This window comes from Chiloscyllium plagiosum, unplaced genomic scaffold, assembly GCF_037043375.1.
Source record: "Chiloscyllium plagiosum isolate Xiang-an unplaced genomic scaffold, Cpla_swu_hap1 HiC_scaffold_10, whole genome shotgun sequence".
Lineage (NCBI taxonomy): Eukaryota > Metazoa > Chordata > Chondrichthyes > Orectolobiformes > Hemiscylliidae > Chiloscyllium > Chiloscyllium plagiosum.
The window spans coordinates 93,693,554-93,716,478 of NW_028270148.1; the positions used below are offsets into that span (position 1 = coordinate 93,693,554).

The window sequence follows — 22,925 nt, forward strand, 5'->3', positions numbered from 1 at the left end:
TGCAGCAACTTCCATGGAATTTTTGATGTGAATAGCTCAAATCAATGCAGATATAGGTGGATATATATTCACTGTTGTCCTGGGAAAGCAAATATCAGTGTGCCTACAACCTATTCGTCAGATCCTAGCCCTTTGCCAGAGTTGCTCAATAAGTGACTACATTTGTAGCTTCCAGCAATTAACTCACACCTACTTTGCTGTAAAAATCCCACCCTGCGCCCTTCATCTATTGGGTCCCATATTGACTCATGGCCTGAAGTTGCTGATGAGCCACTGATTGTTCCCTGCACTGAAATTAAAGGAAAACATCTGACCGAAGATCATTGAATTTACACTTCAGTTATTCCAATGTACAGAAAACAATGAATTTAATGACAATGAATCATGCATTTGGAATGGTAACCAAATGTTTGTAGATTAAAGTGTGATTTTAGATTAGATTCTCTACAGTATGGAAATACGCCCTTCAGCCTAACAAGTCCACACTGACCCTCCAAAGAGTAACCCACCCACACCCATTCCCCTAACCTATATTTACCCCTGACTAATGTACCTAACACTATGGGCAATATAGCATGACCAATTCACCTAACCAGCACATCTTTGGATTGTGAAAGGAAACCAGAGCACCCAGAGGAAACCCAGGTAGACAAACCCCACCCAAGGTAGGAATTGAACCCAGGTCCCTGGAACTATTAGGCAGCAGTGCTAACCACTGAGTCACCATGCCACCCATTTAATTGAAGATTTTAGGATTTTGAAAGGAATTCACTGCATAAACAGGGAGAAACCTTTACTATTAATGTAGGAGTCCAACACTAGTGGACATAAAATTAGAGACAGGCTATTCAGGAGAAACAATTATTCATACAATGAGTGAAAAACAGACTCCAAAGGAAATAAGCAGTCGATATTACTCATTAATCATTTTAACTTGAAGATTGATAGATATTTGCTTGCAACCAACATTAACAGAAATGGATACCAGGGAAAGTGGAAATTGGATACAGATCAACCATCGATAATGGATCAGGCATCATGGGCTGAATGGTCTACACCTGGTCCTTTGTTTTGGCTGAACAACACACGTCAATCAAGGTAAAAGTGCAAAATTTCTTTGGGCCTCTTTTTTTTATCAAGTAAGGTTTAATGAGATGCTTGTTGCAAAGCCATGTAAATGTGTACTTACAAGGATTAAAGGATTATAATTGTGAAATATTTCTGCTTGCAACAAGGCAGAATTAGCTCCGTTATAAGATTAGCCCTCTGAATACTTCCCTTAAGATTTATATACTAAACAGTTTAATATTTTTAATGTATGCTGTTGAGTTAGATAGCTTACATAATAATATGGGTGGACATGGCAGTTCCTTACATTTAACTAAATATTACAAAAATCTAAACATTTAGAGAAGCAGTATTCACTGGACAAATCTTTTCTTTTCGTTATTTCTTCACACTTTAGTTTTTTTTGACATGCTTTATTTTGTTCAGTGGGCAAAATTATTCCAATGATAGACACCTTACCCTCCTCAGACAATTTCTGGTTTGAGACTATCTCCACCAAATCCCCTCATAAATCTCACAGGCAACAATGCAATAAATGGACAGTGAACATGTTTTCTGTGACTGCTACTGAAGGATGAATATTGGTCAGGTCACAATGTGAACCTTCTTCTTAACTTAGCACAGTGCCATGGATGCTTATCATTGCCACAATGATTAGGACAAATAGATGGTGTCTGTTCATTGTTTAAAGATCATATCTTTTTACTTTTATGTGTTTTTGCTTGTGGACTGAAATGGGGAAAATACTGTTTTAAAAACTGAGGGTTATTGAAGTAATTGCTGTTCTTTTTAAAGGCAATTAATCTAACGCTCGTTGTAAGTGCTGTTTGCTCACATTGTATGGGAGGGACTGAAGACAGGCTGGACCTGGGCTGTGTACAAAGGGAGATTTGGCTGGCAACAGGTAGCTGATTGGTGTGTGGAATGGTGGGCAGTTGTAAATGGCAAGATCTTCTTCCTGTCAAAAGCTATGTGATTGGCTCCCAGGAAGTTTAACAGGCTTGTGTGCGTGAATACTTGGTCAGAGGCTTTTGGACCTGTGGAAAGGAAAGTGCTATCCTTTCCTCTTCCCTAAAATGCAACTCAAGCCTCAACAAAGCCAGTTTGCTTCCTTCATCAAAGTTTGTAAGCTGTGACACTTAGAGTCATAATCATAGAGATGTACAGCATGGAAATAGACCCTCCGGTCCAACTCATCCATGCTGACCACATATCCCAACCCAATCTAGTCCCACCTGCCAGGACCCGACCCATATCCCTCCAAACCCTTCATATTCATATACCCATCCAGATGCCTTTTTAATGTTGCAATTGTACCAGCCTCCACCACTTCCTCTGGCAGTTCATTCCATACACACACCACCCTCTGCTTGAAAAGGTTGCCCCTTAGGTCTCTTTTATGTCTTTCACCTCTCACCCTAAACCTATGCCCTCTAGTTCTGGACTCCCCACCCCAGGGAAAAGACTTTGTCTATTTATCCTATCCATGCCCACATAATTTTCTAAACCTCTATAAGGCCACCCCTCAACCTCCGATGCTCCAGGGGAAACAGCCCCAGCCTATTCAGCCTCTCCCTATAGCTCAAATCCTCCAACCCTGGCAACATCCTTGTAAATCTTTTCTGAACCCTTTCAAGTATCACAACATCTTTCTGATAGGAAGGAGACCAGAATTGCATGCAGTATTCCAAAAGTGGCCTAATCAATGTCCTGTACAGCTGCAACATGACCTCCCAACTCCTGTACTCAATACTCTGACCAATAAAGGAAAGCATATCAAATGCCTTCTTCATTATCCTATCTATCTGCGACTCCACTTTCAAGGACCTATGAATGTGGACTCCAAGGTCTCTTTTCAGCAAAACTCCCTAGAACCTTAACATTAAGTTAATAAGTCCTGCTAAGATTTGCTTTCCCAAAATGCAGCACCTCACATTTATCTAATTTAAACTCCATCTGCCACTTCGCAGCCCATTGGCCCATCCAATTAGGATCCTGTTGTTATCTCAGGTAATCTTCTTCATTATCCACTACACCTCCAATTTTGGTGTCATCTGCAAACTTATTAACTAAACCTCCTATGTTCACATTCAAATCATTTATATAAATTATGAAAAGTAGTGGATCTAGCACTGTTCCTTGTGGCGCTCCACTGGTCACAGGTCTCCAGTCTGAAAAACAACCCTCCACCACCACCCTTTGTCTTCTATCTTTGAGCCAGTCTGTACCCAAATGGCTAGTTCTCCCTGTATCCATGTGATCTAACCTTGCTAACCAGTTTCCCATGGGGAACCTTGTCGAACTTCTTACTGAAGTCCATATAGATCATGTCTGTCGCTCTGCCCTTATCAATCCTCTTTGTTACTTCTTCAAAAAACTCAATCAATTTTGTGAGACATGATTTCCCAAGCACAAAATCATGTTGGCTATCCCTAATCAGGCCTTGCCTTTCCAAATACATCCTGTCCCTCAGGATTGCCTCTAACAACTTGCCCACCATCGACATCAGGCTCACTGGTCTTTAGTTCCCTGGCATATCCTTAGAACCTTTCTTAAACAGTGTAGGCAAACTCAGGAAGGCTACAAAGAATCATGGAGGATAAAGGAAACTGCTGACATCAGAATTGTAGATCAACGTCAGAATGAGGGATACCACCAAGAAATAGAGGTCTATAAAATCATGAGAGGCATAGATAAGATAGAGGGCAACAACATTTCCCCATGGTGAGGGATTCTAAAACTAGAGAGCATAGGTACAGTTTTGGGAGATACAAAAGCGTCCAGAGGGGCAATTTTTTTCACTTAGAGGATGGTGAGTGTCTAGAATGCGCTGGCAGAGCTAGTTGTGGAGGCAGGTGCAATTTTGTCATTTAAGAAACATTTGTACAGGTACGTGGATGAGATAGGTATAGATGGGATAGGTACAGAGGGATACAGACCAAATGCAGGCAAGTGAGACTAGATTAATTGTGAACACTGAGTGGCATGGCAAGTTGGGCTATGGGGCCTGTTTCCATGAGGTAAACCTTTAAGACTATAAAATGGCAGTCTTTCGATAAAGGCACTCATTTAAAATCACTCCAACGAGGAGCTATGGGAAGAAGAGTAAAATCCGTCAGCTCAAGTGGAGTGCTTGCCCTCTGTAAGGGGGAATTTAGATTTTATCTGTAAGAGATAAATGACACCCTAACTTTGCAAGCAACATTGAGGCTAGGTTTCTGGGTAAACAGGAGCCAATATTAATGAGTACATTCTAAGAAGGCCTTGGAAGGAGACAGTATAAGCTAGACACTGAAAAGCAATAGAACTGACATCCAGAATGAAATAGATTGTTTATTCCCTGTCTGGTTGGAGACCTTAACACATTCACCTGTGACACAGAGAAACATTCACTTCATTTGTTACATATGAAAGAAGATTTAAACGTGGATATAAAGATGTCAATGGTATAAACTGATACAACCAATTTTTCTGTATGCTGCAGAGTTTAGCTTCACTCTGATAACTCAGACAGACCTCTCCTTGTGTCACATAAATAAAACAATCCTAAAAACCCAAACCCAGTCTCCAGCAACTAACTATTGAAACTTCACCATCTGAAGGAAAGTCAGCGGTTAGTGAACTCACTCAGAAAAAGTCAAATGCTGTCCTGGCACTTCCAGACTTTGATGGTGGGCACCGGCAAGACTTCAACAACTCTCAGGAAGACATGCCAATGGTGCCCCAGATCCAAGTAAGCTGGGACATTGGGCAGAAAGGATTACTTTCTGGAACAGATAAAGGAGTGAGCTTTAAAGTCCGTGCGGTGAGGATCAAAGAGTGACTTTTTAAAGAATCCCTCTGAAGTGCAAAACACACACCTCAAAGATCATAGAATCCCCACAGCATGGAGGCAATCCATTTGGCCCATCGAGACTACACTGACCCTCCAAATAGCATCCCACCAAGATGCAGCACCCTTCCTTAACCCTCTACACTCCATTTAGGCTAATCCACCTAACCTGCAAATCTTTAGACTGTGAGAGGAAACTAGAGCACCAAGAGGAAACTCACGCGGACACAGGGAGAATGTGCAAACTCCACTCAGACAGTTGCCTGAGGCTGGAATTGACCCTGGGTCCCTCGCACTGTGAGATAGCTGTGCTAACTACTGAGCCAATGTGTCAACCACCATTCCTGATGCCCTTTTAAAACCCTTTTATAAAAACTGGGCTGTCCACTCCCAGTTGACTGGCCATGCCAGTCATATTATAGTGCTGGCAGGATATATTTCAGCAGGGGGGCAGGCTGGGGACTGGGGTCTCTTGGGTTTTGGACAGGGGGTTAGGCTCTGTCCCTCCTCTTCCAAACAAAGATCTACCTATTGGGGTCACACAAAATCTAGCCCATTATCTTTAGTCCCTGTTGCAATCTCCATGGTCATGTCTCAGTTTTTCTCTCCCTTATTGAAGGGTGACCTGCTAGTCTCTTACCATTCCATTAATTTCTTACATTTTCCATTAATTTCCTTGTTTTGTCATCGTGTTTTAATCTGTAATTAGCTACCATTTTTATTATAAATTATATTTATAGCCTTCAACAGAACATATGAGATAATTGGAGCTCTGAGACTTCACCGTCTTGTGTTCAGGCTGTGGAAGGCACATGAACCAATTGCTGTATACTGTTCCTCTCATGTCCTCAGGGTGATCTACAGCCAATAAATTACATTTTAGATGTAATCACTTGCTGACTTAGATGCCAATAGTGACAATTAATTTACACATAACAAGGGCCCTCAAGCAGCAATAAGGTGAACACAAATTCAGTGGTAAACAAAATGGAGATAGGTTTGAATTAATTTGTGAAGAAAACATGTGTGTTAATAGCCTTCTGAATTATTTGCTCTGTACCATGTTGACAGTAATTGCTTGGCTAAAAAGTTAACCAAAGATGGTGCTGTTGATGTAGCCGACATGGATTTTATGAAGGCTGCTGACAATGTCATAAATGGCAGATTGGTCAGCAAAATAAAAGCCAATGGGATCCAAGGAATATAGCTAGTTGAATCCAATGTGGGTCCAATGGCAGTCAACTAGAAGGCTAGACTAGAAGGCTGTTTCTAATGGGGTTCCATAGATCCCTTGCTTTTTGTAGAACAAGACCATACAAAAAGTTTAAACTTAAATGTAGGGAGCATAGGTAAGTAGTTTATAGATGATGCAAAAACTTAACCATCTAGGAGATAATGGCCAAACAGGATGTAGACTGCAGGGCAGTATCAATAAGTTGGCCAAGTAAGCAGAAAGATAGCAAATGGAATTCAATCTGGAGCAGTCTGAAGTATTATATTTATAATGGAGTGGCATGCTGGCTCAGTGGCCAGCATTGCTGCCTCATGGCATCAGGGACCCAGATTTGATTACAGCTTAAGGTGATTGGCTATGTGCAGTTTGCATGTTCTCCCCATGTCTGCATGCGTTTCCTCCAGGTGGCTCTGGTTTCCTCCCACAGTCCAAAGATATGCAGGTTGGGTGGATTGACCATACTAAATTGTCCATAGTGTACAGGAATGTGTAGGTCAGGTGACTTAGACATGGGCAATGCAGTGTTACAGGGTCAGGAGAGGTAGGTCTGGTGGGATTCTCTTTGGAGGGTCAACGAGGACTCAATGGGCTGAATGGCCAGCTTCCACACATAGGGATTCTTTGATTCAGAGACAGCAACAAAGGTAAGAAAGTATCCAATAAATAATAGTATACAGAAAAATATAAAGAGTGTGAATATGAGTTCAGGCTACTCATTTAACTCCATGTACCTCGTTGTAAGTTGAACCAGTACACAATGGGTTATAAGTGGCTTTCAGTTCTGATGAGCACAGTTGTTCCCTGAAGGATTGGGGAGGTCATTCATTCATGTCGTGAGGTTCTGGGATTTGTTGTTTGGTCATTTCTTATGGTTATAAAATGTTTAAAGAGTTACATTGTACCATGTAACCATCGGAAAGAATCATTGGGAGAGATTGAAGTCAGATTCAGTGTTTCTTCTGAGCTTTATGTTATCTGAAGTTGGCATTGTTTCTTTGGTTCAGTGTTAATATGCATCTCTAGTGTTAGAGTACAAAAGTTGAGAGAAGTGTTAGGAGTTTTTGCTGTCACGAGGATGCAATTGTTAAGCATAGTAACTGAGCTCTGATAAAGAATATACAACTCGATTGTAAAATTTGAGCAATCATATGGAATTGTATTGTACGTTTTAACTGTACACTCATGTGGGATTGTGTGCCATGAGTGTGTCAAAGACATCAATCAGATTTTATGATTGCCTGTATTTGAAGTATCAGAGATCAGAAAAGGAGTCCAACATGGAGAAACAGATGGATTTGCAGGTGTATGTTACAACAGATCTCTGACTGGTGAGCCTGCTATTCAGTGGCGAGCAAATTGTTGGAGGAGATCCTGCAGAACAGGAGTTAGATGTCTTTCGAAAGGCGGGAACTGATTAGTCAACATGGCTTTGTGTGGGGGATATCGTACCTCATTGATTTGGATGAGTTTTTTGAAGAAGTAACGAAGACGACTGATGAAGACAGAGTGGTGGACATGATCAAAATGGACTTCAGTGAGGCATTCGGCAAGGTTCTGCCTGGTTAACCAGTTGGTAAGGTTAGATCACATGGAACACAGGGAGAACAAGGCATTTTGACACAGAACTGGCTTCAAGATAGAAGGCAGAAGGTGATGGTGGGGAGTTGCTTTTCAGACTGGAAGCCTGTGACCAGTGGTGTGTCACAAGGATTGCTCACTTGTCAATGGTACAGATTTGTTCCATCAGGATGGTGGATGCGTGTGGAATATGGCACACTTGCTCTGCTGAGTCCTGCAAGCTTATTTCAGGCAGTAAAAGAATTATTTGAAATTGTGTGTGGTCTGTACCATCCTCCCTTGTGTGGCTGCACCTTCCTCCATGCCCACCCCCCCACCCCCACTTTAATCCTCCCTGCTTCCGTTGAGTGTGTGTGTGTGTGTGTGTGTGTGTGTTCAGCAGGTATTCCTTGTCCAGTTTGCCATGATGGATCAGTGGACTGTCACAGAATAAAGGCACAGTGCACACCCTTGCACCCTCTGGATTCTTCAATTGAGCTTCATTTTGCATTCATTTAATCTGCTCATGAGTATGAAATGGAGTTAGCTCTCAAGAGAGAGTTGATGATCTACCTTGCCCCACAGTCAATCTCAAAGTATGAGACGCTGCAAATATGCTCCAAAGTGAAAAGGGAAGGACTCATTCAAATCCATTGCCACAATCATTTTCCCAGCTCTTGGCCGTACAGTGTTTGTCCTGGCTTGAATTTGTTTTGGGGGGGGGGGGGGGGGCAATAAAAGCTGACACACTTCAATCTCCTCCTCAGGCAGGTCCTCAGGATCGAAGATGACTGGGTCTCCACTCAAGTTTGATGGGTTCTGAGATAGTCCAAATTTTCTCAGATTCTATCAGTAATTTGTCTGAGGTGCTGTACAGTATTGCAGCAAGGGAGATGGTTGAACGGGTTGGTGTACTGATAGAGCCCCAGTCACTGAAATGGAGCCAGTGATCAGGACTTGCAAGTCATTGTGGACTTGACAGAGGATGGAAATAATATCTGAGGGCAACCAAACTTCAGGAGGTTAGAAATCACACAACATCAGATTATAGTCCAACAGGTCTATTTGGAAGCATTGACTTTTGGAGCACTGCTCCTTCATCAGGTGGTTGTGGAGTATAGGATTGTAAGACACGGAATTTATAGCAAAAGATTACAGTGTCATACAGTGATATATTGTACAAACCTGGATTGTTAAGTCTTTCATCTTTTAGAATGAATTTATTAGTATGTAAATCCTAGAACTTCTTTTAAGTCACCTTCTCAAGATAATTTAAGGTTTTATAACAAAACATGATATCTCAGCTCAGAGACTGCATTAAAGGTGTGAGGTCAGATTCTGACTGTATCCCAATCTTACTGGTTCTATTTCCAAAGTGGAATTTATAAAATATTACATGGATTGACTGACTGCATTGACTACCTGCAGATTGTGCATCTTTGGAGCAAAATAGAATGTGTCTGTAAATATAATTCTGCAAATACAAATTCACCCATTGACTTATATGTGTGTTTGTGTGCAAGTGAGAGAGAGAGAGAGAGAGAGAGACAGTGAGTGCGTGCATGTGAGTGTGCGCGTGTGAGTGTACATGAGAGAGTGTGCGCGTGTGTGTATACACGCGCATGCAAGAGTGTCTATGTGTGTGTACAGTGCAGTCGGGTCACCTGTAGTGTGAGCCCAAGGTCCCAGTTGAGGCCATCCCCATTGGTACTGAACTTGGCTATCAGTCTCTGCTCGGCCACTTTGTGTTGTTGCCTATCTCCACCTTGGAGGATGGTCACCCAAAGACCCGAGGCTGAATATCCCTGACTGCTGAAGTGCTGCCCGAATGGGAGAGAACACTCCTGCCTGTTGATTGTTGCGTGGTGTCCATTCACCTGTTGTCGTAGCTTCTGCTTGGTCCCGCCAATATACAAAGCCTCAGGGCATCCTTGCATGCAGCGTACGAGATAGACAACGTTGGCTGAGTCACATGTATAGTTGCTGCTTACACAGTGGGTGGTGCCCCCATGGATAATGGGGGTATCCATGTCAACACTCTGACACGTCTTGCAGTGGCTGCCATGACAGGGTTGTACGGTGTTGTGGTTGATGTTGTCCTGAAGGCTGGATAGTTTACTGCGAAAAATCGTCTGTTTAAGGTTTGGAGATTGTTTAAAGGCAAGAAGTAGAGATGTAGGGAAGGTCTTGGCGAGATGTTCATCCTCATCAATCATGTGTTGCAGGCTGTGAAGAACATGGTGTAATTTTTGGCTCCCGGGAAGTACTGGACAACAAAGGGTACCATATCGGTTACAACCCGTATCTGTCTCCTGAGGAGGTCATTATGGTTTCTTGCTGTGGCACGTCGGAATGGGTGGTTGGTGAGTTGAACATCGTACCCCGATCTTGTGAGAGCATCCTTGAACACCTTCAGGTGTCCATCACGTTCCTCTTCATCTGATCAGATCCTGTGTATGCATAAGACTTGTCTGTAGGGATGGCTGTTTTAATATGTCTAGGGTAGAAGCTAGAGAAGTGTAGCATTGTGAGGTTATCCATGGATTTGTGGTAGAGTGAGGTGCTGCGGTGCCCATCCTTGATGGAGATACATGTGTCCAAGAATGAGACAGATACTAAAGATTAGTCCATGGTGAGTTTGATGGTGGGATGAAACTCGTTGATATCACTGTGTAGTTTAATCAGTCACTCCTCGTCATAGGTCCAGAGGAAGAAAATGTCGTCAATGTACCTGGTGTATAGTGTTGGTTGGAGGTCCTGCGTAGATACGAAGTCTTGTTTGAGCCTGTGCATGAAAGTGTTGGCATATTGGGGGGCAAATTTGTTCCCCATTGCTGTTCCGTGTGTCTGGATGAAGAACTGGTTGTCAAAGGTGAAAATGTTGTGGTTGAGGATGAAGTGGATAAGTTGTATGACAATGCTTGGAGATTGGCAATTGATGGTATTGAGTACTGTGGCTGTTGCCACGATGCCATCATTGTGGGGAATGCTGGTGTAGAGTGCTGAAACGTCTATTATGATAAGTGACGTTTTCGGCTCAACCAGTCTGTAGGTGCTGAGTTTCTGTAAGAAATCTATAGTATCACGACAGAAGTTGGGAATCCCTTGTACATGTAAATATCAATCACTGCATGACATTGTAATCTTTTGCTCTAAATTTGGGTCTTGTGATCTTATACTCCACAACTATCTGATGAAGGAGCTGTGCTCTGAAAGTTAGTGCTTCCAAATCAACCTTTTGTACTATAACCAGGTGTTGTGTGATTTCTAACTTTGTCCATCCCAGTCCAGCACCGGCTTCTCCATATCAAACCTTGAGGAGGATAGTCTATAAGTCAAAGATTTGCATGCGAATAAGGAAGGCCACGTACAGCAGTGACGATTCTGGTCTGATAATGTGAAGTCCTTGTGGCAGGTAGATATTTCACACTCTATTCCTCACTGAGCACCTTGGGTGAATCACCTCCAATTGATGGAACTCCCTCATCTCCACCTCCTCCCTCTTCCAGCCCCTTGTCACACTCTGTGCAACCTCTGTCATGCTGTGTCCTAAGGGGGAATGCCGAGACTAATGCACCCATGTCTGGGAGCAATTGGTCTGTACAGGAGCCTGAAATCACAAAAAGAAATCAACATCTGCCATGCCATTTCCTATAGAATTCTGCAACTTAGAATGACTAGAAGAAGCACTAAACCCATGTAGAATTGAAGCAACAGCCAGAAGAGGTTTACCAGCAAGTAACTTGCCGGAGATTTCTTTAAATATCTCTGGCAGTTGACCTTGAGAGATGGCGATCACAGTTAAACAAATATTCACTTCATGAGTACTAACACTCTCACCAAAGTGGTGCTCAGAGCAGGGCACTTTTGGTGTTTGTGTCTTTGGTGCCTTTTTGTATCTCAAACAGCACCATTTGTACCCAAATACTGGGCATTTCACCTCACATTTGCTCCCCAAATCTGTACAACCTGAAGTTTTACATTCCTCAACAATGTAGCCCTATCAACTGTTTTGTTGATTTTTATTAATCCTTGAGTGAAAACGTTCTCTTTTGCTAGGAAAGCTCTCATTGGAAAATGGAAGGGATAAGCTTATCTCCCAGAGCATGGATCAATAGCACAGTATTGTTGTAGACAGGCTGATTCAGTTTGTTGGCAGGAAGAAGAGATACAGACTTGAAAGAACACCATGACCTTTTCATTCCTGAGTTCTCTCATACAAACAATTTGATGACATGATTTTACTCTGAATTACAGCACTGGAAAGTTAAGTAAACTGAAAGGAGATGTTTGTTGAGCATTTTAAAAGAACTGCCTGCTCTTTTAAGAGGGCAATAATGAGGACTGCAGTTGCTGGAGATCAGAGACAAGATTAGAGTGGTGCTGGAAAAGCACAGCAGGTCAGGCAACATCTGTGGAGCAGGAAAATCGATGTTTTGGGCAAGAGCCCTTCATCAGGAAAAGAGCGCTATTCATGTCAATCCATGTTTTCCTGATGCCGTTAATGTGTTACACATTCCCAAAGGTCTCCTCAGAGTGTACTTCCATTAATTTCCTCTTCCTCTCATAGCATTCTTTATCCTTTTCCACTGAGCACATTTAATTGTTAGTGGATAAGAGATGGCAGGGATGAATTGAGATCTGATGGATTCTGTTTGCAGCTGTAAGCAAAGGAAGGATTGGTGATGGAGACATCAGGGAGGTTGGTTGGAGACATGAAGGACTCTTTAAGACAGCCACTCCAATCGAAATGGGCTGAATGGCCTCCTACCATGCTTTAGGATTGCCAGGGGGAGTTCTCTCAGTAAGTTGGAGGTGGGAATGATGGCAGGGCAGGCTGAATGGGGGGTAAAACTGCATCAGGGTGGCTTCACAACTTCAGCCAGAAGACGTTACGTATGGTGACAGCCTCAGCAGGAGGAAGTCAATTAAAATGATTAAGGTGGCAATTAGTGGGTATTTATGGAAGCCTACAAAACTTTGCCAGTTGGATTAACAACAGTGGCAATGAAACTATTGGAAAATATTGGAAGTACAGAATTAATCTCCACTTGAAGAGGCAAGGATTAATCGGGGATAGTCAGCAAGGCTTTGTAAGGTGGTCAAACAAATTTGATCGACTTTATTTTGAGGAGGTGACTAGGCGTGTAGATGAGGGTAGTACAGTTGGCAGAGTCTACATGGATTTCAGCAAAGCTTTTGGCAAGGTCTTGCACGGTGAGCTGGTTAAGAAGGTACAAGCTCGTGGGATCCAGGCAATTTGGCAAATTGCATCCAAATTTGGTTTAGTGACAGGAAGCAGATGGTGATGGCTGCAAGATGGTTTTGTGACTGGAAGCCAAGTCCAGTAGCATACCACAGGGCTCAGTGCTGGGACCCTTGCATTAATGATCTAGAAATGAATCTAGGTGGTATGATCAATAAGTTCACAGGTAACATCAAATTTGATGCTTTGATGAATAGCAAAGTGGAAAGTCTTAAATTGTAGGACGATATAGGTGGGCTGGGCAGATGCATTGAACAATGCCAATCCTGAAAAGTGAGGTGACGCATTTTGTGAGGACTGTCAGTGCAAGGGAGTAAACATTAATGGTAGGACCATAGGAAGTACAGAGGGTCAGAGGGAGTTTGATGCACATGTCCCTTGATCCTTGAAGGTAGCAGGTCAAGGAGGTAAGCTGGTTAAGAAAGCACGTGGGTCACTCGGCTTCAACACTCAAGGCATTGAACACAAGAGCAAGGAGGTTGTGATGGAGCTGTATGTAACATTACTTACAGCACAGCTGGAAGAGCATATACAGTTCTGGTTGCCATACTGTAGAAACGATGTGATTGCATGAGGCAAGGTACAGAGGAAATTCACCAGGATGTCACTGAAGGTGAAGTAATGCTGCTATGAAGAGGGACTTGACAGGCTGAGGGTTGATTTCCTTAGAGCAGCGAAGGCTGAAAGGGGATCAGATTGAGGTGTACAAACCCCTGAGGAGCATAGACAAGAGAAAGACAGAGGGAAAAACAGTTGCTCTTACTAAAGGGGCCAGTAACCATGGGTCACAGTTTTAAGGTAAGAGGCAAGATGTTTAGAGGGGATTTGAGGTAAATGTTTTTCACTTAGAGGGTGGTGCTAATTTGGAACTCACAATCAGAAAGGGAACCCTCAAGACATTTAAGAAGTATTTAATGAGCCCTTGAAATGCCATACAAGGCTACAGGCCAAGAATGTAATTAGAAACGATTGGTGACTGGCACAGACACATTGGGCCAAAGGGCCTCCCTCCATGCTGGAAAAGCTCCTTGACTTAGGACTCCCAATGTATATGTAGTTTACTTTTTACACACGGGAGGTGAGGGCAGAGTGAGAGATGAGAGATGAGAGAAACTGTGAGATTCATATGTTGTAGTCATTTTAAAGTGCAAAATTGGTAATCTTCAAGATGTCCACAAACAGCTACTTGCAATTATTTGTTTGTTATTTGCAGACAGATCCCATTGGCTCCAAGGAATTGATTGCTTGCACCAATAGTCCAGCACTTCCATCTTATGCCACCCGCCCCTTCTTCATTGAGGTGCACATGGTATTCACTGTGGCTTTGCCCACCACCCTTCACCCTCCTGCATCCCCAGGCTTCCTCCAGCTGGACAGTGCTCCTAGAGGCAGCTTCATGGTTGGTCCATCTCCTCCAGTGGGGTTGTGTTTCATTCCTGGCCATCCGCATGGATCTGGGCTGATGTGCTGGAGAGCTGCCTGACGTTGTGACACAAATAGGAAGCTTTGCTCCTCTGGCTAGAACCTACCCATTTATTTAACGTGCAGGAGATGGGGAGAAGGTCTTAGAGTGTGACTAACTGCGTCACCTGCTAAACAACTCATTGTGACCTTCTGCAAATCACAGGCCTCAACACTGGATCCCAGGCTGCCACGCTCTGACAGCCAATCAAGGGCCAAGAGTCCAGTTGTCGAGGCCTACACCTCAGGGGATCCAGTTACGAGAAAGTGAATCGTTATACCCTTCCTGTGGGGTGAGGTCATTGGAAAAAGAGAGGTCAGAGACAATATGTATTTTGGTGGCCCCATCTTCATCTTTGACCGCTCCCTCCACTGATTCATCAATCTGGCAGGCAAGTCACCCTAGTTTTTCACCCTCACTGGAGAGATGAGTGATTGGGAAGGAGACAAATTGAGGTCCTTTGGTAGCCACTGATTGACCCACTGCATTCAATTCTGGTCTCCCTGCTATAGAAAAGGTGTTGTGAAACTTGAAAGGGTTCAGAAAATATTTACAAGAGTTTTGTCAGGGTTGGAGGGTTTGAGCTGTAGGGAGAGGCTGAATAGGCTGGATCAATTTTCCCAGAGTGTCGAAGCCTGAGGGGGGTTACAGAGGATTATAAAGAGGTGCTCAGATAGGGTGAATAGCAAAGTTCTTTTCCCCAGGGTAGGGGAGTTCAAAACTAGAGGGCATAAGTTTAGGGTAAGAGAGGAAACATTTAAAAGGGACTTAACGGGCAACTTTTTCACGTGGAGGGTGATGCATGTATGGAATGAGCTGCCAGAGGAAGTGGTGGAGGCTGGTACAATTGCAACATTTAAAAGGCATCTGGATGGGTATATGAATAGAAAGGGTTTGGAGGGAAAATGGGTCAAATGCTGGCAAATAGGACTAGATTAATTTAGGATATCTGGTCAGCATGGACAAGTTGGACCAAAGGGTCTGTTTCCGTGCTAGACAACTCTATGACTCGATATAATAGAATGTTTGATGTTCTGAAAAATAAAGACTTACATGTCGATAGCAATACTTACAATTTTAGGAATTCCCAAGGGGCTTCACAGCCTGTTAAATAATTTTAAAAATGTAGTCATGGTTGCATTGCAACAATCAATTTGCACACAGTAAGATCCTATTCTTGATGCGGAGGAACCGGTGTTGGACTGGGGTGGACATAATTAAATTACATAACATAACACATTACATAACACCAGATTATACTCCAACAGGTTTATTTGGAAGCACTAGCTTTCAGAGCGATGCTCCTTCATCAGGAGCCTGTTAGACAAACCTGTTAGACAAAACAGGTGATTTTTAACTAAGATCCTACCAGCATCAATGTGATAATGATCATATAATTCATCTCAGTGATGTCGACTCAAGGATAAGTATAAATCAGGAAAAGGACAGAATTCCCCTGCTATTTCTCCAAAATAGTGCCATGGAATCTTTTATGTCCGACAGAGAGGAAGCTCAGGTTTTTGGTTCCTCCAAAAGATAATACTTTCGAAAGTGTAACATTGCCTCAGTAATTGTTGGGGAAAGAAATGTAGAAGCACAAAAAGTAGAGGAATAATTGCTTGGGAGTGTAGAATTCAAGCATAGATAAATGTGACTCCAGACCCACAGCAATGTTGTCGACTCTCAACTGTCTTTTGTTAGGGACGGGCAATGAATACAGGCCTAGCCAATGACACCACATCCCCTGAATTAATAACCAAAAAAAAACTGTAAAGCTTTTCATTTTTGCACTCATCAGGATTGATGCAAGAATGCCAAATTTTGAAAGGACAACAATTGACACTGCATAAGGATCGATTGGCATATAGACTTTGATTAGTTGTATCATTGTTATGGAGAACATACGTGGAAATAGTAATCCCTCAATGTGTTTTAATTTAAAAAAAGCAAGCAGTTCAACACTAATTGTCTGAAGCATTACCATGGGAAATACATCGTGCAACTATTGTCCTTTTTCCTCCTTTACTCAGTAGTAGAAAGCTAAAACATTGTCCCCTTAAAATTCTGCTGTTCCAAGAGATCAATCAACATTTTCAAGCCTGAGTTTGATGGATTTTTGTTGGGCAAGAGTATCAAGGGGCATATACCATTGCAGATCAATAATATTGAGGTACAGATCTCATAGGTTCAACCATCTGCATGATTCATTTCACTTTCCGTTAATGAAGAAAAGGAGCTATGCTCAAAGGAAGGTACAATCTCTAGTCAATTTGTTGCACTGGCAAGTCCCCATTAAGTATATATGATAGATTTGCCAGGTGAAATTCACAGGGGTACAGATTATAATTAAATTTCTATAACTGTCAAGTGTACAGAAGAACTGCTGTGGCAAAAAAGCAGTTTGTAACATTACCCTCTAAGGGATTTCACTTCCCTTCATCAGTTGCATGCTGATTAATAGTGAGCTGCATCAGAAGTCAGCAGGAATTTCAATCAAAGTCCTCAGGGATTTGCTCCACAATTTGCAGATGTTATTGGAATTGCAGAATCAGAGCTCCTGGCCTGCACTCCCTGCTGTTTCTGTACAATCAACGGAAACCCTCACTCGTCACCAACAACGGGCGCTGCCATCTTGCCACTGTCTCACATTCTGAGAAAACTGGCATGTCAATACATCAGGTTAGATATGCAAGACATATTTATGTGTACCATTGCAGTTCTCAGTTTGAACTCCATATTTCTTTGACCCTGAATTACTGCTCAGCTTTTACAAGATCTTCCTGCTCAATTCTAAAAGCAACTCAGCATTTCTGTTCCTTAAACAATCTTCAAAATACACACCGCCTTGACTCATTCCCTCCCCATACCAGAACCACCTCACCCATTAATCCTCCATTAACTAATTCAAATACTGGAGGGCATGCATCTAATACTAAAGGGCATGCCTTTAAAGCGAGAGGGAGAAAGAGATACGAGGGGCAGGTTTTTTACGTAGAGAGTGGTGGGAGTCTGGAATGTGCTGCTGGGGTGATGGTGGAGGCAGAAACGATAAGGGCATTTAAGGGGCTTTTAGATAAGCACATGAATGAGCAAAAAATGGGGATATGACCCAAGGCCGGGCAGAAAGGATTAGTTTAACTTGGCGTCATGTTCAGCATAACATCGTGGGCTGAAGGGCCAGTACCTGTACTGTTCTATGTTTGATGTAATTTCCTTTCTGCTCAAATTCTGAACATCGAGCATAGCATGGTTCCACAAAGAACAATGTGACAATAACAGTGGTTGTTGACTGTGGGAGATATATTGACCAGGCAATTGGGGAGAACTTCCTTGTTCTCCAAGGGGCGGAATGATCTCCTTCAGTTTCTGTTCCCAAATGCATTTTGGGGGAAAATGACTGACTATTCATGTGGCAGGTCCTTCAGAAGATTCTGGTTTACATTAGTGAAAGCACTACAAGAGAGGTATAATTGCTGCAAACAACTTGTATTATCATGAGGTCATCTCGCATTAGTTAACAATGGGCAAATTATACCCAAAATAGACACTACAGGGCAGGAGTACTCATTTATGCAGTGCCTTTCACATTAAAAAATAGAACAGGGTCTTACTAAATAAAGTATAATACTAAGCCACATACTGAGGTATTAGGCACGGTGACCGAAAACTTATTCAAACAGGTTTAATTAACAATGAGAGAGGTTTCAAGAGAAAATTCCAGATCTTAAGAGTGAGCAAAGCCATCATTGCTGGATCAACAAAACTGGGGATGGAGAAATGGCTAGAATTGGAAAAAATGCTGGGTTCTCAGGGTGTTTTAGGGCTGAATGAGGTTATAATGACAGAGAGGTCATAATGTGGTGGAGGCAGAAATCAGTCAGCACCACGATCATGAAATGGGCTCATGATAAATTGTCAGCCCTTTTTACCATCTGTACAATGTTCTTTTACAGTAAACCAACTATAGGTGGGAACCAATTTCATCTCACCCTCCCCCATCCTTCAACCTTTACTTTGCATCCTCTTGCTTGGTCTGAGTCAAAGACTTTTACAATAAACAATTATAAATTTCAGCTAGTGGATGTACTGGACTAAACTTGACTTACTGTGGAGTGCACTCTATAGGGTATTAATACATAATTCCAGCAGTTATTTTCCTGCCGGGATTCTGGCCTGACTGATTGTCAGTCAAACTTCCAGAAATGTATATAAATGTGAGGTTCTGCATTTTGGAAAAGCAAATCAGAGCAGGACCTATACACTTAATGATAAGGTCCTTGGGAGTGTTGCTGAACAAAGAGACACTGGAGTGCAGGTTTATAGCTCCTTGAAAGTAGAGTCACAGGTAGATAGGATAGTGAAGAAGGCATTTGGTCTACTTTCCTTTATTGGTTAGAGTATTGAGCACAGGAGTTGGAAGGTTATGTTGTTGCTGTACAGGATGTTGGCTAGTCCATTTTAGAATTTTGTGTGAAATTCTGGTCTCCTTCTGGTCTCCATTAGAAGGATATTTTGAAACTTGAAAGAATTCAGAAAAGATTTACAAGAATGTTGCCAGGTTTAGATGATTTGAGCTGAAAATGTGTTGCTGGAAAAGCACAGCAGGTCAGGCAGCATCCAGGGGACAGGAGAATCGACGTTTCGGGCATAAGCCCTTCTTCAGGAACTTTGTAGAGGGAGAAAGAGAGCTTCTTCAAGGAAGGCATCCTTGTAAGAGGATTCGCAGTAGGTTGAAATCTTTGAGGAGAAAGTGAGGTCTGCAGATGCTGGAGATCAGAGCTGAAAATGTGTTGCTGGAAAAGCACAGCAGGTCAGGCAGCATCCAAGGAACAGGAGAATCGACATTTCAGGCATAAGCCCTTCTTAGATGATTTGAGCTATAGGGAGAGGTTGAATAGGCTGGGGCTGTTTTCCCTAGAGCATCGGAGGCTGAGGGGTGACCATACAGAGGTCTATAAAATCATGATGGGCATAGATAGGGTAAATAGATAAAGTTTTTTCTCTGGGGTGGGCGAGTCCAGAACTAGAAGCCATAGGTTTAGCATGAGGGGGGAAAGATATGAAAGGGACCTAAGGGGCAACTTTTTCATACAGAGGATGGTGTATGTATGGAATGACCTGCCAGAGCAAGTGGTGGAGGCTGGTACAATTTCAGCATTTAAAACTCATCTGGATGGGTATATGAATAGGAAGGGTTTGAGGGATATGGGTCAAGTGCTGGCAACTGGGTCTAGATTAGATTGGGGTATCTGGTTAGCATAGACGAGTTGGACTGAAGGGTCTGTTTCCATGCTGTATTTCTCTATGACTTTATGGATGTGCAGCTGGCCACTGAAGACCAGGTGGGAGGTGGCAGAATAAGAATGGAGGATGCATATTATTTGGAGATACTGAGAGAGATGAGTCAATGAAATGAAGGTCAACCCTAAGGGAAAAGAGGGGTATCTATCAGAGATTGCAGTAAGAGGGTTGATCCCTGGGCAAAGACATGTGTTGAACCCTATGGGGATCGTGGGAGCCTCATTTCGGGATTTGAGGTCTTGTGATGAAGGCGGAGGTTTTCTCTGGCAGGTACCTGAATAATTGTATTCATTTTTTGAGGGACATGGGCATCGCTGGCTGGCCAGCATTTATTGCCCGTCCCTAGTTGCCCTTGAGAAAGTGGCAGTGAGTTGCCTTCTTGAACTGCTGCAGTCCACCAGCTGTGGGTTGATCCACAATTCCATTAGGGAAGGAATTCCGGGGTTTTGATTCAGTGATAGTGAAAGAAAGGCAATATATTTCTGAGTCAGGATGGTGAATGGCTTGGAGAGGAACTTGAAGGTGGTGGGGTTCCCATATATCCGATGACCTTGTCCTTCTAGATGAAAGTGGTTGAGGATTTGGAAGATGGGAGGGAGATGAAAATGTACTCACTTCCTCAATCTATGGAAATCCTGAATCAAACAAGTCAGTGCATTTTTTGACCCTTAGGGAATCCTTCCAAACATGAATTGAATTAGAAAGCTTAATGACAATCTTTAACTTCCTACCAGTTTATTTCAGCGAAAGCTGGTAGTGAATGGATGGGGATGGAGAATGGATGAAGTCAGAAAACAGATTGCACAGACTTTAACCTCCATCTGACTGACTGGTTAAAATTGAGCCCAACATGTGTTTTGGGAAGAGTCGTGTCTTCTATCCTTGAAAGGATTGAAGGTGACACTTTAAACGTCTCTTTTTAAAAGTTCATTCTGGAGAGATCTACCTTAAGTTTATAGTGCATTGGGTAACTGCATGAAGTGTAGTAAATGAAGTTAGTTAGCTGCAGGTGCAGATAGACACATGGGAACATGATATTGTGCCAAAAAAGGACAACTGTTCAAAAAAGGGGATGACTGGATATGTCTTAAACATTCATTGGCTTTTGGCCTTGCTGGCAAGGGTAGCACTTATTGCCCATCCCTACTTCAGAGGGTGGTTGTGAGTCACAGTCATAAAATCCCTACAGAGTGGAAATAGGTCCTTTGGCCGAACAAGTCCCTCCAAAAAGTAACCCATCCCTCTATAGTTACACTGACTAATGCACTTAACTTACACACCCCTGAACACTATGGATAATTCACCTAATCTGCACATCTTTGGACTGTGGGAGGAAGCTGGAGCACCCAGAAGAAACCCACGCAGACACAGGGAGAATGTACAAACTCCATGTCCAAGGCTGGAATTGAATCGGTAACCCTGGTGCTGTGAGACAATAGTGCTAACCACTAAGCCACCACTCTGCTCCTCTAAGGTACTGTGCCACCTGTGTATTTTTCTTGCACACCCACACAGCTGTTGGGGAAGGGGTCCTTGGATTTTGAACAACGGACCGTGAATGGCCGATGATATTGTTCCCAGTCGGGATACTTTTTCAGCCAGAGGGGAATTTACAACTGTTCCTGCTCCCATGCATCTGTTGCTGCTTTCCTTCTAGATGATTGATTTCATGGGTTTGGAATGGACTCTCTAGGGAACTTTGACATGTTGCTGTTGTACGTGTTGCAAAAAGGTAGCACCCAGTAACTTTCCAGTTGATAAGTTAAGTGGGATACTGGTTGAATAAAGAGAATTCGTTAAGTCAATGAAGGAGAGGCAAAGAGAGAGTGAGAAGTGACTAGCAGCTAGCTTTAGAGAGAATCCAAATATAATTATGAACATATAAATATTGAAAGGATTGTAAGAGTAGTGGGGCAATTAATAGGGCCCAAAAAGGAATCCTCATATGAAGACCAAAGGCACGGCTGAAATACTAAATATGTATTTTGTAGCTACCTTTTCCAAGGAAGGAGATGTTACCTAAGCCACAGTGAAAGAGAAATTGTTGATTTACTATATGGGCTTAAAAATAATAACGCTGAAAAATGTGTTGCTGGAAAAGCGCAGCAGGCCAGGCAGCATCCAAGAAGCAGGAGAATCGATGTTTCGGGTATAAGGCTCATGCCCGAAACATCGATTCTCCTGCTCCTTGGATGCTGCGTTTTTCCAGAAACACATTTTTCAGCTCTGATCTCCAGCATCTGCAGTCCTCATTTTCTCCTTCAAAATAATAATGAAGACATTCTAGAAAAAGTATTTCAAGTTAAGAAGTTGCTAGTACTGGATGAGATGCATCCAAGGGCACTAAAATTATTAGTTAGAAATGCCAGAGGTATTTGCCATAATCCTTCAATTCCCCTTCAGTGTCAGAGTTGTGTCAGAGGCATGGAGAACTGTAAATGTTACACTACCATCCAAAATAAAATATTAGGATAAATCTAGAAACTGCACATTAGTCACTTTAACTCCGATGATCAGAAAACTTATAGAGATGATAATTCTGAACAAAATTGACAAGAGATTTGATGGAAGTATTGAAACTCTTTTTAATGTAGGTGAGTGATTAGTTCTGGAATATAAACCTGAGAATGCAGGTGGGAAAACCAATTGGATGCTCAAGTAAAAGTGACTGAAGAGGAAAATAATTGCAAGGTTATAGAGAAGGGACAGAAGAGTGGGATGAGTGGAATTTGTCATGGATATGACGGTCCAAATGGCCTCCTTCTGTGTTGTCCCCATGCCATAATCCTTACAAGGGTGTCATTTAATTTCCATTCTAGTTACCCAAGAAGGTGACTTTGCCTGAAGCATTGCAGAGACTTGAGAGTCTAGGCATTAATTGCCAGTCACCATATTGATTCGGGATTGCATTTATATATAGGTTAGACTAGGTGAAGAGAAGGCTTTTCTTCTTTAAAAACACACTATATGACAATTCAACACAGTCATTTTCTGTCCGACCAGCTTATTATTTCCAAGTTTGATTAAATTGTATTCAAATTCTCAGCTACTACATTGGGATTTATGTTCACATTCTCTGGATCATTAGTCCAATAGCATAGCCACCACACCACCATACGCCCATTATTTGCTAAAACATGCAATTTAAAGCACTGAACAGATTTAGGGGGAGTGCACAGTTGAAAGATGAGCAATTAAAAGGAGA

The 22,925-nt window shown here is 42.5% G+C and overlaps 1 pseudogene; it reads right to left on the bottom strand.

Annotated features, from left to right (window-relative positions):
• Window positions 1–4,705: 4,705 nt before the first annotated feature.
• The window catches only part of LOC148149016 (uncharacterized), a 33,009-nt pseudogene continuing 14,789 nt past the window's right edge, over window positions 4,706–22,925 (bottom strand).